We start from the raw sequence: 18078 nt of genomic DNA, 5'->3' as shown, positions 1-18078 counted from the left end.
CAACATTATAAAGAAATGTTACGAGCCAAGATGCTACACAAGCAAACCTAGCAGTCAATTCCAAATTTCTGCTAGTGCAGATAATTTAAGGCTAAATTATCAATGACTGCAGTACTGTATGTTGACACCAAGTACAGTGTATACAATAATACCATTGAATAGCATCACAATGGCTGTGCTCTCATTTTTATTTAATACAGATCAAAGATTTTTTTCCTTATATTTAGCATAAAACATATGGCTCGCATTGTTACATTATTGATCTTTTTAAATGTATTTCTTTAACATTTATAGATGTTTCACCCATACATAAAGGTTAAAAAACACAACTGGGATTCTGTATTTACAGTATCTGATTCATATATATATACAGTATATAATATGTAATGTAGACTGTATACTGTGTGTACACAGATATAAAGTGTTTTGTATTATAATGCCAAATATCGTGCATGTGTTTGCCATCAGATACTGTATGTAAAAAGCTTACATGTTAGGGGGCAGTTGTCCTAATGTCGTGCAAGGCTTGTGTTTGTAACCGCAGAGCTTGGTTTGTAGGAACGACTGTCAGATCGTTTGAATCATGTGATCAGTCTGGCCCGCCTCGTTGTTTTATATGTAACACAGCTGTGATTGGACAGTGACTTCAAGCCAGAACTGAGGTTGGGGTTTCATATGACCCTCTAGTTACTGGCTTATTTGGAATACCAGTTTGTCAGTTTCATGTTGCTTCACCCGGGAGTCACAGCTCCAGTCAAACCGACAGTAAAATTGCTAGCAGACAGAAGCACTGGCAAGAGAACAGGCCATCTGGGTTCAGCGTCCTGTTCACGTTGGGTCTGATTCACAAAAAGAGGAACACTTTACATGAACTGTCTCTAATTACTGTGTATTTACATAGCAGTTACTTGGTAAATACATGTGCACTTACACACGATTACAATGGTATTATGCATAGTTACAATACACTTAATGCACACATCTTTTTGCACGATATAACCCTAACCCTATCCCTAACCCTTTTCTGATAGAATTGGGTACTTAGATATATCCTGTAAAATATGTTCATTTTAACACTGTAACTATGCATAATGACATTGTAATTCTGTGTAAGTGCACATGTATTTATTGAGTAAGGTAATGTAAACGCACAGCAATCAGAGACACTTCAGGTAAAGGCTTACCCCAGGAAGATGAAGAAGGACGTCAATACAGGGCAGCACGCACTAGGCCTGGATGCTCAAAGCTCTTTACTCCAGACCGCCATCAGTACTTTTATTTTTTCAGAAAGGACACACACCCAACAAAAACTATTTGGATTAAACAGCTTTGAGTGACCAAAGCGATGTGCTTGCCAGTGCGTTAAGCTTAAGAATACAGGAAGCGATTCTTTTTTTTTTTCACAGGGATAATACAAAATGTTTGAGTAATTCTGTACATTAGTTAACGTGAACAGGCTTATTGAAGCACCCCAGAGAAATATAACCATCTTAAAAAAATATATATATTCACAATAAAAGGTTATTTAACTTGACTATAATAAAATAGTACTATTATTAATAATGCTTTAATACTTTTTTAAGTTAAACCAAACATTCCCTTAAAAAAATATGTTGATGAACAGCACTTGGTATACAATGGCATAGAAAATTAGTCTCAATAAAATCTTGCAGACACAAGGCTGTTCTTTGAAGGGTTCATGTTGTATGTCAGTTTGGGTTCTAAGCATTATGAATAAGGCAATTTCACAGTACGGTAGCAACAAGCCACCTATTGAGCCTGGGAGAATCAGGTCCAGTCACCCCTCTTATTAGAAGTGTAATCTGTGTAACCTATACAGAATGTTATGTGTACGCTAGCCTGCTTTCCTGTGGGTCTGACAATCAGGACTCAGGCAGTCTGAGAGGGGGGAGTGGGGGAGGGGGCAGCTTTTCCTAATGAAGACTGCCAGGGTTTGATAACGCTGTGGCCTGGCTAATAGAAACAAAATATGACTTGACAAGTGTTGTGTTTTTCCATAAAAAAAAATAAAAAAAATTAATAAAATGTTGCTTACTCCCAAAACATCAATGTGTATCTTTATTATATTCCCGGCTGGTCCCTGCTTTAAATAATGAATGAATGTACGAAACAAGTTGTTTCTTCCAGTCCTGGTCTTTGTTCCAACCCTGTTCTAAATCGTTTAACTGAACCAAATAAACCTCCATCCCTCCCCTGCAGTAGTTAGTTATCGCATTTGTTAAACCTGGAGTGGAACAGCCTTCCAGGACTGTGACTGGACACCCCTGTACTAAACCATAATTACTTCTGTGGGACCTGTTAACTATATTTTAGCGTTAATGCAGGTTTCATTTTGTGTGTCTGGTGTTTTTTATTATTATACTTGATAGCGTCTAACAGAATATACTTGCATATATTACAACTGTTTGAAAAAGCACATGGCACACTGTGCCTTTAAAGACAGGAGGGAAAGCATTTAAAGCAGCTGAAATACGATCAGGCATTCCCATTGGACTGGATGTTCAGTGGAGCAAGCAGCCAGCTCAGAGGCTTTGAAAACATCTGCACCAGACTGACAAAGATGCCAGAATACACATGCATGTGGTGGTATGGAAAGCACAGGCACCAAAAGCCGCCCTGGATATATTATTAACTCCTTAATAGCCAAGGTTGCCAGATTAGTCATCACTGCCTTTTTTAAATTCCTGTTGTTGCGCTGGTTAAAATACTACAGCTTATAAAGTGTCTTGAATGGTACAGAAGGAGCTGTTTTTAATGCTGATGTGAGTTTGAAATGACCTGCCTGTGTTCTGTTTTGCTGCTGTGTGTTTAGGTTCAGATTGACACGTTCCATGAAGCAGCAGCGCCCCTCAGTGGCAGACATCTGCAGGTTCATCTGCATGCTATGAGCCGAATAAAGCTGTCAGCTTCGTCTGACTGATCACCCCAACCAAGACAATGGCAACGCGATTTTTCTTATTAATTTGCACTAGTATCTGATGTTATGATGTAGACGTGCAAATAATCGTATTTTTTGAATGTGAGTTTAGAATGTCCCTACATTCTAAATAGGTTTGCGTGAATGCCATAATAATATAAACGCAGAGTGTAGAGTGCTTTAAGGGAAAAGGCAGGACATTCCGTTAAAGTTAAATAACTCCATCGAGCACATACTGTCTCTCGTGTTATTTTCATGTTGATTACCACTGTTGAGCGTGTGTCTCCATTGCTTGCTGCTGGTACAAGTCTGCCCCCTTGTGGTCCGAATTTAGAACGTCAAGCATCCAACTCTAAACTACCAATTACTGGCAGAAAAATGTTATTGACATAACCTGGCAAACTTCACTCCACAAAATATGTCAACCCACGCACAGATAAATGGTAATAACATCATCATAATAAATACTGATACAATAAATACAAACAATAAAGAACTATTCTACGACTTTATACTGAAATACAGTATACTGCACTGTAGCCACTTTGTATGTCTGTATCTATCCATCTGTGATCAAATTTATTATTAATAACTTCTGTATCTCTCTTTGCATTGACAGCACAGGAACAAGAAAACGGTTCAACTTTTTCAGGCTTGTGGCAGCAGCAGTTTTTCCCCCTGCTCTTTTAAGTGATTTATAAATACTGTTCTAACATGTCACCTTTGAGGTACATTAAACAGAATTAGTGTCGGTGACACAGATGAACCGCTGAGCCGCCCTGCTGTGTAATCAGATCCCTGGCCCTGTCCTTGTTCCTTCACCCCTACCACTCCCAGGGTTTCTCCTCTAATTGACTGCGCGTCACCCTGGGGAGGGCTTCCTCTGATCTCTATCTGGGCCCCTCTGTGCCAGACACCCCCCTGGGCGCCCATTGCTCACTCAATGGGGTGCACATTATTGCATGAAATTATTAGCCCAAGGGCAGCCGGCAGAACATTGATCATTGCACTTGTTTTACGTTCATCTGTAACTCCTTACACTTAGCAAATGATCTTCAATGGCTCTCTACTGAGGGCAGCAGCAGTGGTATTGGTAGAATGGAACTACAGTGGTAATATTTTGACATATTGATTGTATTGGTACCATTGTGTTACCACTGTACAATATATGTGTTTCAAAGTAATTGTACATCCAACTGCTAGTGCTGTGATCTGCTAAAAGCTCCACAAGGTCTTCCTGAAGAGAAATACACTGAAACAGATTTTGCTTACCCTAAAGATCACATAGGAGTGTTGATGTATTGTATTAAAGTATAATACAAATACTAATGAATATTATATGAGGGGTAACCTGGAATAAAATCCCATTTTCTTTAGATAACCCATAGCTATGCTTTCTCTTGCCAACTAAACTTTCTGAAAAGTGAAATGTTTGTGGATTATTTAGTCTTTCTTAAGTATGCCTTTTGTATGGCAGGTTTTGACTGTAATGCTTGCATGCGATTGAGTAAGGTGGATATCGTTTCTGCCGTGGCTGGCAAAATCCTCCCCAGAAAGCTTGAAGATTTATTTTTATTTGCTTCCTCTTCCTTTTCTTTTTAAATCACATAAGCAGGGCCTTATTGGTGCTCACAGGAGCACAAAAGTTAGATCAATCACACGTGGTGACAGAGTTGCTCTCCAAGCCCTGATGTTCAGATCTTATAATTGAATACATGCCCAGGTCAAGGCTTGTGTCTATGCAAGACCACTTCCAGATCCCAAGGGCTGTACAATAAAACAAAGACAAACCTGGACCACAGCTTACATTTGAGTTATCAGCACTTAGACTTGCAGTCCAACATACTAGACTTGCATGTCTGATGCATATGCATTATTTATATCACTTCAATGGAACAACTTGCTTTTTCATGGATTACAATGCAAAGGAACCATATCTTTGAAAATAAAAGCAGTGCCCAGCACCGCCACCATGCCCAGCGCCACCATCACCTCTGGAGTGCCAACACACTGCTGGCACCACCGGAGTGCACACCCCCCTCACAGAAGCCCAGGAGTCTTACAAGGGGTTAAACGGGCACCCCTGATAGAAACAGGGGAGAAGGAGGAGCCCTGTGAGTAAATAATGTGTATTATTGTGGGTAAATAAAGATTTATTATTTTGAATTTAAGTATGACAGGGATGGGATTAATTCCGTCCCTGCCAAATCCATGGGTGGAATGTGGCTGGGTCTTGTTTGAATAATTGATCATCAATCAAGTCCCAGCCACATGGTATAAAAGGGAGGCCAAATCCTTTGTTTGTTGGAGGAGTTGGAGGTTAATTCAGTGCCTAGCCTGAGTTACAAACGCTTGTGAGTTGTGTTTAACCGCTTATTTTGTGCCTGTGTTTTTCTTAAAGTGTATTAGTGCTTTACTACAGCTTCCTGGCTCTGAGTCACTCATTCATGGTGCTATCCTGTAACAGTATCCAGTTGTTTTTTGTTTTTTTGTTGTTGCATGGTATCATGTTATAGGCGTTTGAGGGAGGGATCATTAATTAACTAATGAAAAATGAAAATCAACCACTGCTTTGTTGTCTTTCCTCTCTTTTATCAATCACAATCCCTTTGAGGAGATCATATTTTTCTTTAATTTCACCTACACAATGAACATGGCTCAAGCCAGAAGGTCTTTCCTAATTAATCATGGTTCCTTCACAGACTGCCTGACAACCATAAAATCAGAGGACGAGAGGAGCAGACACAATTAATGCTCATGCAATGCAAATGCTTCTTTATTAAAGGCAGCTCTCCTGCACTGGACCATCTGCTTGCTCTCATATCACAAGGCTGAGTGAGCCGGAGTCATTTGTAGCCTTAATAATTTTATCTCTTAATTAAAATACAGCAGGGCAGGGGTGATGCTGTGTGCAGCTGGTCTAGATTGGAGTTTCATTCAGTCTGCTGACCCCAAAGAGCCCACCCAGTTCAAACCCAGCCCAGCAGGTCAAGGTGTGCTACCAGCCCTTTGAGGTTAAACAAAAGATTCCTGTCTATGAGTTTAAAACCAAATCTATTGTATGGTATTCCACTATTAAAGAACAAAGGTTTACTGTACATGCCTTCCTGGCAGACTTTGCATGCAGGGTTATCTTGCATGTCCTTCTGCACGCATGTTTAACAATAAACTATTGACTAATGGATATTATTTGGTGCATATTTTTGACGTTTTAATATGATATTATTTGATTCAATTCAATTGCATTGCTTCATTTATTTATTTTTATAAATTTGAACCACAGCTATCGGTAATGCACATACAAATATACAGGATTTGAGAAGCAGAATTCAAGGAAGTGGGTGAAGCGTCTGTTCATTGTGGTACTTTTTTGTTGTAATATCAACAGTTCAGTTGTGGTGTTTTTGTGCTCTTGTAGCTAAACTGTGTGCTGCTGTCTTCGTGGGCTCCCGTCTTTGATCTAAATGGCTTCTTGAATTCATGCATAGAAACAAAACCCAACACCGCCAACCCATGCACGCTCTGCATATTGCTCTGCAAAATCCAACACCGCCAACCCATGCACGCTCTGCATATTGCTGCTTGATGGTTTTGTTATGAAAGGGTAAAAGTTTGCCTTGTTAAATCTGCACTGTGATTCTGCAGGTCCTGGTTCATATACCACACACTTACCATTGTGTGCAAGCTCATTTTCCTTGCTTTAACTACACTATGGGGCTGTTTTTAATAAGCAAAACAGCAACGGATCTTAAGACCACCGCCCCTAAAACCTGTAAACCGCTGGACTCGTTATGCTTTATTTTTTATTGCATTTAATATTGCTTAAAAGTGGGGCTTAATAAATACAATTCTTAAGAACATAGCAGCAGGGTTAATATAGGGGTATATAGATACATAATCATTTTTGGCACACTTTACCATTTCATACTAAGGTAAAATAGCTTGCTGTTTCTACTATATTCTTAGTGTGGTGGCTAGATATTATTTTCTTTTAGACTACACACTGTGAAGAACACATTAATTTCTATCACAGTTTGACATAAGTTGACATTTTAATACCTGCCTGTGTAGAATACTACATATCTGCTCATATATAAATGAATGTACAGCTATGGCCAAAAGTTTAGGATAGCTATCTTTAAAAAAAAAAAAAGACCCAGATATGAACATTCATTTAGATCTTTTATTTAGCATCATGTAATCAAAGAAACTACAAAATGATATCGCAAAATTCTACCGGAAGCCATAGTAGTAGTGCAGTATTTCATGTTAGATTTCGAAATGTCACATTTTTCAATTATCAGTTTTAAGTATCTGGAAAACTAGAAAGCGATATGTAATTCAATATGTTAATGCAACATTATTCAGCAGGTTTCATTCGACTTAATGAAGCAAAATTAGTTCATTCTATAGGGTGATGCAAAACTTTTGGCCATAGCTGTACTGTTCCTCTTTAGGGCCCTTCCTGGCCCGTCTATGGGGATTGTACGGTTTGAGTATTCAGCCACTGGGGGGCAGAAGAGTCACCTGCATTTAAGGATTCTGTTCAACACAGGTTCAGTTCAGCCTTCCTTTGGTGGTTGGGACTTGTTTTACATTATAGTAAGAGGACTGTGACAGCACGTGATACCAATGTTTGTTATGAACAGACAATCTGAACTGAGAGTGTGCACTGCAATGAAAGCAAATAAGGGACCCCCCCCCCCCCCCCCTTCCCCCACCATCAGTACTGTATGTACAGATTGTACTCATGAGAAAGATTTCCTTCCAGTCCTGAGTGGGAAACACCGACATCTGCTGGGCATGTCTGGTTCTGCAGGATGCAAATACCTTGCAGTCGTTCAAATTTCTCAGTACTTCCCTAGCTTATCGTTTTTTAGGCAGACAGGCGGTTAATGTAATGCAGTGAATCCAATAAATTGAATTTGCACCAAGCTTTTCAAATGCATATACTGTACATGCATATATCATAATATTATATAATGTAATGAGGAAGTTAATAACCTTAAAAAACCAAAAAAACATCTACACATCTACAAGACTACATTCTTAAATAATTAGCGTGCAGCTTAGTCTTTCTTACAGAACTCCATTTAGATATAGGCATTGCTAACCTCCCATGTGAAAAAATGCAATAAACTACACCCTCCAAGAAATGTTATGGTAGTTTGCAGCTGTATTGATAATATGTGGACAGAACTGGGGTGTATTTATATACAGTGTTAAAAGCATATAGGGTGTTTTGAAATAATGGAAGCACGGTTGTCTAGTGAGATCATGGATATAGAGATAAAAAAGAAGAACCATGCCCAAAGGTGGTATACCATGCAAATGTCAATGAGACTCATTGAAGGTCATCTTGGATGCTGTACTGTGTGTGGATTCCTCATGTCTATTACTATCAGAGACAATACATCAGGGCTGCTTTGCTTTCTCACACTCAGCATTAAGAGTGCAGATCTGGAAAGCTTCAACTCTTTATGTTTTAGCGCTAGGGGGCAGCATACCTCGCTCTGCAGTACGAATGAGCTCTGTGGCAGTGTCTCGGCAATGTGTGAGTGTGTGTATTGTCATCCAGCGGACTGCTCCCCCAGTGTATAATGAGCTGTTGAGTCAATATGCCCTTTGTCTCTCCGGTGGGGGTGGTAGGGGCTGGAGGGGGGCTCTCGCAGTGTTGGTCTGCTGGGTTTGGAATGATGCATTCTGGTAAACCAGATGGGTTCTTTTTTTTTTTTTAAGACCCAGCTGTTGGGTTTGTTGTTTGCATGTTTTTATTCCTGTAGTTGAACCCCTTTCCAGATATGTATTGTGTAATATTGAGCGCACTGGAGATTGAAGACTCAGCAGTTGAATGCATTAGTACTACAATGGCATGCAATGGTTCTAAGTATAACAGGCAATGGCAGAACGAGGGCAGCTTCAGTTGTATGACCCTAATAATAGATTAGAACAGGTTGGAGACAGGGAGGCCAGTGGGGTTTTCCTAAAACTGAAGGTACAGGAACACCACTAAAATAAAGATTTTTTTTTTTTTTAACAAGAATTATTATACAACTTCCCATTTTATTTGTATACTGAACTTCTAATAACACATATAATAGGTAATGTGCTTATCTTATTTTTACAGGAATTTCCACAAACTGCCTTTCTCCATCTTGTCAGAATTCTTTACTTTACGTGTCTGTGTGCCAGTGGCTTTGTTTGTGTTTGTGAACACAGTGTTAGCTGATGTACTGTTGCTGTGGTGTTTGTCAACATTTCTTAGCCGTTTTAAAGAAGTAGTCATGTGACCTAGCTTGCCTGTTATGCGAGTCCTGGCTTGACTACACCACTGTTGCCTACAGCATTCCAGCACGTTCCGACTCACCTACACCACTGCGGGAGGCAGATTAGATGATACTGTGTGTGTCGCGGCAGTCCTTTCTCCAGAACTTTAGTTACAAATGTGCACTGGAATGGTATCCGAATGGCAGTTTTAAAAACTTTGCTGTATTCAGTCTGACATTTCCTAATTTTCCGAGATCCCTTAAAGTCATCTCTGGAGATGGCAAGACAGGAAATTTAATTTGCTAATTTATGGAGAAAGCAGGATAATAAAACACAAGACTTATCAGGATAACAGAAAGGAACAGGGCATGTATTCATAACCAAACCGTGAATCTTAGTAAGAATTGTGTCTGCTTCCAAAACGAAATCCATTATCATTAATCCACATGCCATGAACAGTTAGCCTCGAAGCTAAAATACTGAGGTGTTTCGTTATGGCTTTTTAATTTCCATCAATACATTGCCAGCTTCGCAGATACAGACTTCGTTAACAGTTAATAGAACCTGAACAATCAACATCCCATGTTCCATATGTGTTTATTACAGGCTGGCCCGACTCATTAATGTTCCAGCAAACAATCCAGCTATATTAAGATACATCAGAGTAAGTGCAAAACAATTACAAGAAAGCAAGCAAAATTCGATTGGCAGATTGCATTCATTAACACCTTAAGTAAGCATCAGAATTGATACAGATTGCTTATGAGCGTTACAATGATTCACCACCCTAGCATTCACACCAGTGTATTTATTTTTCTTCTAGACCTGTTAATTCATTTGCCCTTGTCACACAGGGACTATAGACTTTAAATAAATCGTTGCTATTAATCACTGGAGGGCCATTATGGTACTCAATTGCAGCACTAAATCAGGAATAGAATGGAACTCATAGCAATCTTCAAAAAGAAATTAGAAACTGTCTGGCTAATGTTCGCACTGCTAATACGAATTGGGTTTGAACTTTTTTTTTTTTTAACAATCAAAGACCATATGGCAAACATATTGCTATGGCTCATTTGGTTTTATAGCTGTTTTCTTGAAGAACCCAAAGGGGAGAGAAACACACAGTGTGGGTAAATAATACGACCCATTGGGTTTCCATCAAGCCTCTTTAGTCTTATTAGCAGAGCAAGCCCTGAGCTCTGGCAACATTTAGCATACCCAGGCTCTAATTATCATTATTTAAAAGAAAAATTAAAGTGACATTTCTTACTACGAGGGGCCTCTTCGTAGTTTGCCCTTCTCCGATTTTGTTTATTTAACTGTAATTCGTTCTTCTTTTTTTACACAATGTCCTGTCACTGGAGAGTGCATAGCTGCAGAACTCAGTACAAGGAGATTCTTGTTTCTAAAGAACATCCACTGATTGACTCTATGCCTAGTCTGGGCTCACGCCTCCTATGTCTATCTTTCCACAGGTGCACATTGGAACCAGGCAGACTATTGCAACACTGCCATACAGGGTGATACATTATTATTATTATTTATTTCTTAGCAGACGCCCTTATCCAGGGTGACTTACAATTGTAAGCTAATACATTTCAAGTGTTACAAGTGTTACAAGTGTTACATTTCTGCAATATATAATACTGCCCCTGTTGGTGAAAAGGTATAACGAGACATGCACACTATTAAATACTCATGCACTACAAGGACTACAAGGTAACTGGTTCATTTTCAACCTCTGCCACTAACTCCTGTGCACACAGGTAAGTATGTCAGATCCATTGCTCTCTATTATTTGCTATATCTCAGCACAGGAATCGCATTATCTAGGAAGCTTTCCTGAGTAATCAAAAACTGATTGCAGTACAGGTTCTGGAGGTGGTTCTAAACTAAGGATGTTTGTACAAAAAAAATAAAAGGAGCCTTAAAGGCACAGGAGAAACAGAAGAACGCTGCGGCTCATGTTTGCCATCCTATTGTTCAGCATGACATGTCAGAAAGCTGTGACCCATAAAGCATTCCAGTTTCACAGCACATGGTCCTTCTACAGTTTCACGTCGTGAAGTCCTGAAGGAGGGATGCGGACTCGAGTTCAGCCTCGGATGAAGCCAGATCCTTCAGATAGCAACTTTTTTATTGAGGTAATAACTTACGCTGGCAGATCCATATACAGAGAATGACCTGCATCTGGCGTGCATCTGGTGTCCGCTGAGCAAGTGCTAAACCATCTGGAGGCTTTCCTTATCCAGGGCACTGGAGAGCGGACGTTTAAAAATACAGGAAGGCTGTGCGTTACTGAAGAAGAAGAAGAAGAAGAAGAAGAAGAAGAAGAAGAAGAAGAAGAAGAAGAAGAAGACATCATTAACCACAGCCAGCACTGAAGGAATTATTATTATGGCTGAAGGCAGGTCTGCAGCAATGACATTTGCCTGACCTCTTTATTAACAGTTAGGATTGTATTGTGATCCCTGCCTAACCCCTGTAGCTACTGCTTAGGTCTCAATGAGATTCTCTTTCTTTTTATCCTTCACCTTTTCTGTAAGAGAGCTGATGAACACCATTTAAACTGAAGATGTATTTACACAAACTTCAGCAATATTACCTGGACAAAGAAGGGTTCAGTTACACTACGAGGTCTCTTGCCAATTATACGGTAGTGCCATTTTGAAAACGATTCATTTGTTTTAGCTACAGTGTAGTTAATGTGCATGCCTTTTGAATTGCATGCATTGTAACCAACACTGTTTGAAAGGAAAGCAGAGGAAGCATGGGGTGCTGTGATAGGTGCGGACCAGCAGGGGCCAGAGGACTGGTTCATAGCACATTCAAAGACACGAAAGCAGTGAGAGTGACACTGAAGCCAATTAAAGGAAAGAAATGTTGTTTTTAATAACTTTAATAATTTCCTTATTAAAAAAAAAAGCAAACAGACACAACCATGAACTGATCAGCATGACTTTAACCCTCACCTCAGCGCTAAGGACATCACAATGTTAATTTTGATGAGTTAAAGTTCTTTTAAAACCATCCTTGTGAAGAAGTGTTTTATAATTGAACCACATATTCATTCAGACACGTATTAACAGCACAATGTGATTACTACATCAAAACTGGAAAGAGACCCACATCCCAGATCTCTGTGCTGAGCCTAAACATTTTCACTGTTGGATATAAAATAACAGCGGTTAGCACCAACGTGTACCGATGGATTGGATATGTAATGACAAGTATTACTTGGATGAATGTATAATAACAATAATAATAATAATAATCATTTTCCATATATATATATATACACACACACACACACACACACACGCACACACATTGTTTTTAGTCTCCAACCTTTATAGAAATTACCATTGAGCTATCATTATACTATTATTGTTCTTTGGTATCATGGTGCTGCAATGGATTACTGGATTACTAGTCTGTATTGGTTAATACAATTGTAATGTATGCAGAAGAGCCCAAATCACAATACACAGGTGGGGGGAGATTGAGGAATGGTATGACCCAAGACAGGTGACAGAGAATTGAACCCAGGATCCCTTGGTACTTCAGTCTTCTGCTCCTTGACTAAATAATGCTAGACTAGGGAACTGAATGTGGCGCAGAGCTAAAAAACTTTATATCTGTTTGAAACGCACCATTTTTGTCACAATTCCAATCCACTCAGAGTTTATTGATAGCGACGTTAATGATCGTGTTCTGAAGAAAGTCTATGGGCCCTTAACAACCAGGTAATTAAAGTATGCATCAACCGGAATTCTAATGGCTCTGTTAATGAGATAATAATTGACAAAGTGACAAATTTAACAAAGTGATTAGCTCTGGTAATAAAGAAAAAGTTCATTTAAAAGTAGTGGAAATTAAAAATAGAATGAATGAATAAATACATAAATTAACAACCCTGCTGTTTAAGGATTAATAAACACGATTTTAAAAAAATAATTAAAAATGGAAACTTTCTCACAAATCTTTGGGCTAGATTCTCAATGCTTTTGTATTCAAATCACTGTTGCCATGATTTTTTTTTTTTCGAAAAGGAAAAACCTATCCAATAAAGCTACAAAAACCTTTAGTTTTAAGAGCTGAAAATAGATTATTATATGTTTTTTATAATTGCAGTTGATGTTTCTTTATAAAATATAATACTGCTACTAAGATTTGTAGAAAGTAAATAGCCCTAAGTTTCCCCAGACTATTGGGCCTAATATTGTGTGCCTTTTATGTCAGCTCAGAATGCTACTGCCTCTTGTAAAATAATTATAAACCAAAAACACAAACATATTTAAATCCAATACTATTAAACACTCAATAGTGCTGAATACTGCATTTTAGTTTATTTGAGTATTTCTTAATATTTAAATCCAGAAATGATTAGTAGTCAGTCAGCATAATTAGCTACTTGAAATGTACCGAGAATGAGTCACATTTCTTGAAGGAAACACGCACACACACACACACACACACACACACACACACACACACACACACACACACACACACACACGCTAAGATAATAAGTCAATTGAGAACAAAGGTTCTCAAATTAATTTTTCAAGTGCAATTCAGCGGTTAATCAGGAAAAATGACCTGCCAGCATTTGAGCTTGGGTTTATACAACTGAATCAACAACTTTTTAGTGTTTATTCACAAAAGATTAAATAGGATAGATTGTCTTTGGCTAATGAACAGTGCGAAGGGTTTTTTCAGCCAAGAATTAAGCCATTGAATAGAGACAGGACTTTATTACTACAAAATGTTAAACTGGTGTTAATTGACAATGAACCACAATACTGTTTAAATACTTTAATATAAGCAAAAGGCAATTTTTGAAATTCAGAAGCTTGGAAATTCAAAATGCTCATATGAAACCACTTGCCTTATAAATTCTTAAAACAATACATAATTCACAAGCTAGGTTCCCAAGACGGTTTCAGTGGGTACTGAAAACTCAATCCTTCACTAGATTAAGGAAAGAGAATCCGCATTCCAGACAGGTCTAGATCCAATCAAAGTCCATCAAGGGTACAGGTTACACAGCAGAAGCTTCATAATCGCTACACTTGTACCTTGTTCACCTAACCTACATAATGCAGGATCACCACAAAAACATGCTGGGTTGTGATCGCATTATTTAGGTAGTTACCCAATCCATGCTCCCTAAATAATGCATGGCCAACACGCTTTGAAACCGCATGACTGCCATTCACTTCTTTCAGTCACATTTTCAGCATGTGAGGATTGCTCTTTATTTAGGGAGAGTGGATAGGGTATAAATAAAACACCAATGATCACCCACACACATTCCAAGAACGATGAGGAATGTTTGTGTAGTTTCGTAGCCAAAGAAAACTGGTGCTTATTAAAAACACCCCCGTTTGGCATAATGGTAGGTTTCTTCCAACCACACCTCCCTTATGCAGTGGCACAGCCCACAACACAATCTGTCCATATGGGGGGGGGGGGGGGTTCTGGGTCAAGCATTACATTAGCGTGACAATAATTAACAGAAATTAGAGAGCAATTAAAATGTTAATTAGCTTTCATGTTCTGTTTCCAAATAACACTTTGTTAACACTGTTCATACTAATGGTTAATGTTTACAGTGAGATAAGAACTGTTTAATTATTACAGGGTTTGAAAATAAGCCTCAATTAAGCACAGCGCAGATACTGCTGTACAAAGGAGCCGGACAGTGTAGCGTGCACAGGGGAAGGCAGCAGCAGGGCTGGTAGGTGACGTAATCACACACTCTTTTGTACAGCGGTATTGGCACTATGCTTTAGAGTGAGAGGTCCCGGGTTCGCGCCCACCCTCCGTCTGTGTGTGGACTGTGTGATGCGCCTGCCTGCGTTAACCGAGATCGCTACAGTACTTTACCATGATAGTAACACTTCATTCTAAGGTTTTACAAACCCTGATTAACCTTAATCTTGGGCTACCTGATAGTCTAAGATTAAGGTTAATCAGGGTCTGTGAAACCAGACCCATTTGTTTACCTAATGATACCCAAGTTTTTAATATCACTCGTCTGTTACTGACTTACTTGTTTAGGTCATGTGGATGGGGTGTGAGTCACAGCCAGTTCAGTTGCTGTGGCCTCATGTATTGATGGGTGCTGAAGCAGAATCTCCATGGAAAGCAGTCGAGTCTATGGTATCATATATCATCTGGCTATTCTGAAAGAGACCATTGCTATCTGGGCCCATTAGAAACCATCGATGAGGGGGTGAATTAAAATCAATTTAGATTCATAGATTCATTTTGCCAGAGGAGATAACTTCTGTATTTTATTTATATATAAAGATTAACCATGTCTAATTACCATGCTTAGTGGATCTGTTGGCTTCTCAGCTGGTTCAGAAGAGCCTGTAATTGATGAATCAGAAAGTTTGGGATGATAATAAAGTTGTCTGTATGACAGTGTCTTGCTAAAATACTTTTTTTTAGCACAATTCATATTAAACAATTTAAGGTTAAATTAAAAGTTTAGTTTAATTGTTATATACCATAAAATAATTTTTAAAAAGTTAATTTGATATATTTAAAGATAGATAAATAAATAAATAAATAAATAAATAAATAAATAACAACCATACACACATCAGTAGTGTTTATAGGTTCACTTTATTAAATATTTCCTGTGGGGTAAAAAACAAATCGGTGAGGTTCTTGATCTCCATAACCCCATGCTAAAAACACCCATGGTTAAATGTTTGTTGAAAATAAACTGATGCTTCAATATTCGTAATCACATCTGTACAGATAAATAAATGTGCGTTGGTAGATGTAGCTCGTCTGACTTTGTTTGTTTGGTTATGTTTTTCTTCAATGGGATGCACACCACTGCCAGTGTGGCCCGGGGGCATGTGTAGTATCTACTGAGCTATAATCACCGTGCCCTGTCCCAGCAGGAGAACACACAGCGGCTAGAAAATAAATTATACAACTCTAGAGCATCATCAAAGACACATCTAAAAATCCTTACCGCTGTCAATCCAACACACCTAACAGCTTGCAGGATTAATGGCGCCCTTCTGGTTCACAGACAGGTGTACCCAAGCCAATTGACTTCCATCTGACTCATCGTCGTCACACGTATTGGTTGTAGACAGCTGTTACCTACTCAAGGATGTCATGTACCATATATACCGTTTGAAGGAGTCTGGTACCTTGGCACAGTCATATCCCTACAGTTAGTTATTTGACTTGCAAGACTTTGATGCCTCAGAATGACACATTCCCCTCTTAGCCTCTGTAGAGACAGGCCAGTGTGTGGGCAGGGCGCTGGCTTCAGCCCATGGCATTGCTGTGAAAGGCCAGTGTGTGGGCAGGGCGCTGGCTTCAGCCCATGGCATTGCTGTGAAAGGCCAGTGTGTGGGCAGGGCGCTGGCTTCAGCCCATGGCATTGCTGTGAAAGGCCAGTGTGTGGGCAGGGCGCTGGCTTCAGCCCATGGCATTGCTGTGAAAGGCCAGTGTGTGGGCAGGGCGCTGGCTTCAGCCCATGGCATTGCTGTGAAAGGCCAGTGTGTGTGGGCAGGGCGCTGGCTTCAATCCATGGCATTGCTGTGAAAGGCCAGTGTGTGGGCAGGGCGCTGGCTTCAGCCCATGGCATTGCTGTGAAAGGCCAGTGTGTGGGCAGGGCGCTGGCTTCAGCCCATGGCATTGCTGTGAAAGGCCAGTGTGTGTGGGCAGGGCGCTGGCTTCAATCCATGGCATTGCTGTGAAAGGCCAGTGTGTGGGCAGGGCGCTGGCTTCAGCCCATGGCATTGCTGTGAAAGGCCAGTGTGTGGGCAGGGCGCTGGCTTCAGCCCATGGCATTGCTGTGAAAGGCCAGTGTGTGGGCAGGGCGCTGGCTTCAGCCCATGGCATTGCTGTGAAAGGCCAGTGTGTGGGCAGGGCGCTGGCTTCAGCCCATGGCATTGCTGTGAAAGGCCAGTGTGTGTGGGCAGGGCGCTGGCTTCAATCCATGGCATTGCTGTGAAAGGCCAGTGTGTGGGCAGGGCGCTGGCTTCAGTCCATGGCATTGCTGTTCTTTTGATTGATCGAGAGCTTCAGTCTTGAGTGCTGTAAACCTGGAACAGTTCACAAGCACTACATTTCTCATTTAAAGAATAAGCGCGTATAAAAGAACCTGCTCAATGGCCCCCTTAATAAATCCATCTCACATTCCTATTGACGGCAGCCTCTGCACCTTTGCCCTCTTAGATTGGTATCTGCTGAATTAAGACCCAATTAGAGCCAATTGGGATTGCAGTCTAAAAGTTATTGCCATAAGGAACTGCTTAAAGGTTTAAGACCTTTTTTGACAAGGGGCCCTAAACAGTCCTCTGACTGAATGGTGCTCCCTGCTTTTTAAACAGGAGTGAAATGCGAACCTCAGATAAAAGGTTAGGAGGGTTATTAAAAGTCAAGGAGCAGCACCACATCCAGACCCATTTGTACTTCAATTCAGGTTATTATAGTTGCTAAAAAAAAACCTTTACTATTCCTTAGTATCCTGCAGGTGAAGACCAGAATCCGAAAGCAAGAAAATCCTACAATGCCATACAAAACAAAAACATTTGCATAAGGAGAATTCATATATTTGTCCAGGTGTCTCTCTCCTTCTTGCTTCTTCTATGATAATCAATGGCATTCCCATAACCTGCTGCAAAGGTACTTATTGAAAATGACTTGACGGAACTGCAAAGCACCGTATGGTTTCATCATGTGTCGGTACAGGCGTAGCAAAATCTCGCTTGTTATTTTATTGCACCAGGCAGTGTGCAAAATCAAGTTTTAAGCATAGAATGCATTATATGAATGTATTATGATAATTTACACACTTAACAAACTGTAGTAAATAAAAAATACAA

Source organism: Acipenser ruthenus, chromosome 17, assembly GCF_902713425.1.
Source record: "Acipenser ruthenus chromosome 17, fAciRut3.2 maternal haplotype, whole genome shotgun sequence".
Classification (NCBI taxonomy): Eukaryota; Metazoa; Chordata; class Actinopteri; order Acipenseriformes; family Acipenseridae; genus Acipenser; species Acipenser ruthenus.
This window is presented reverse-complemented; position numbering follows the sequence as displayed.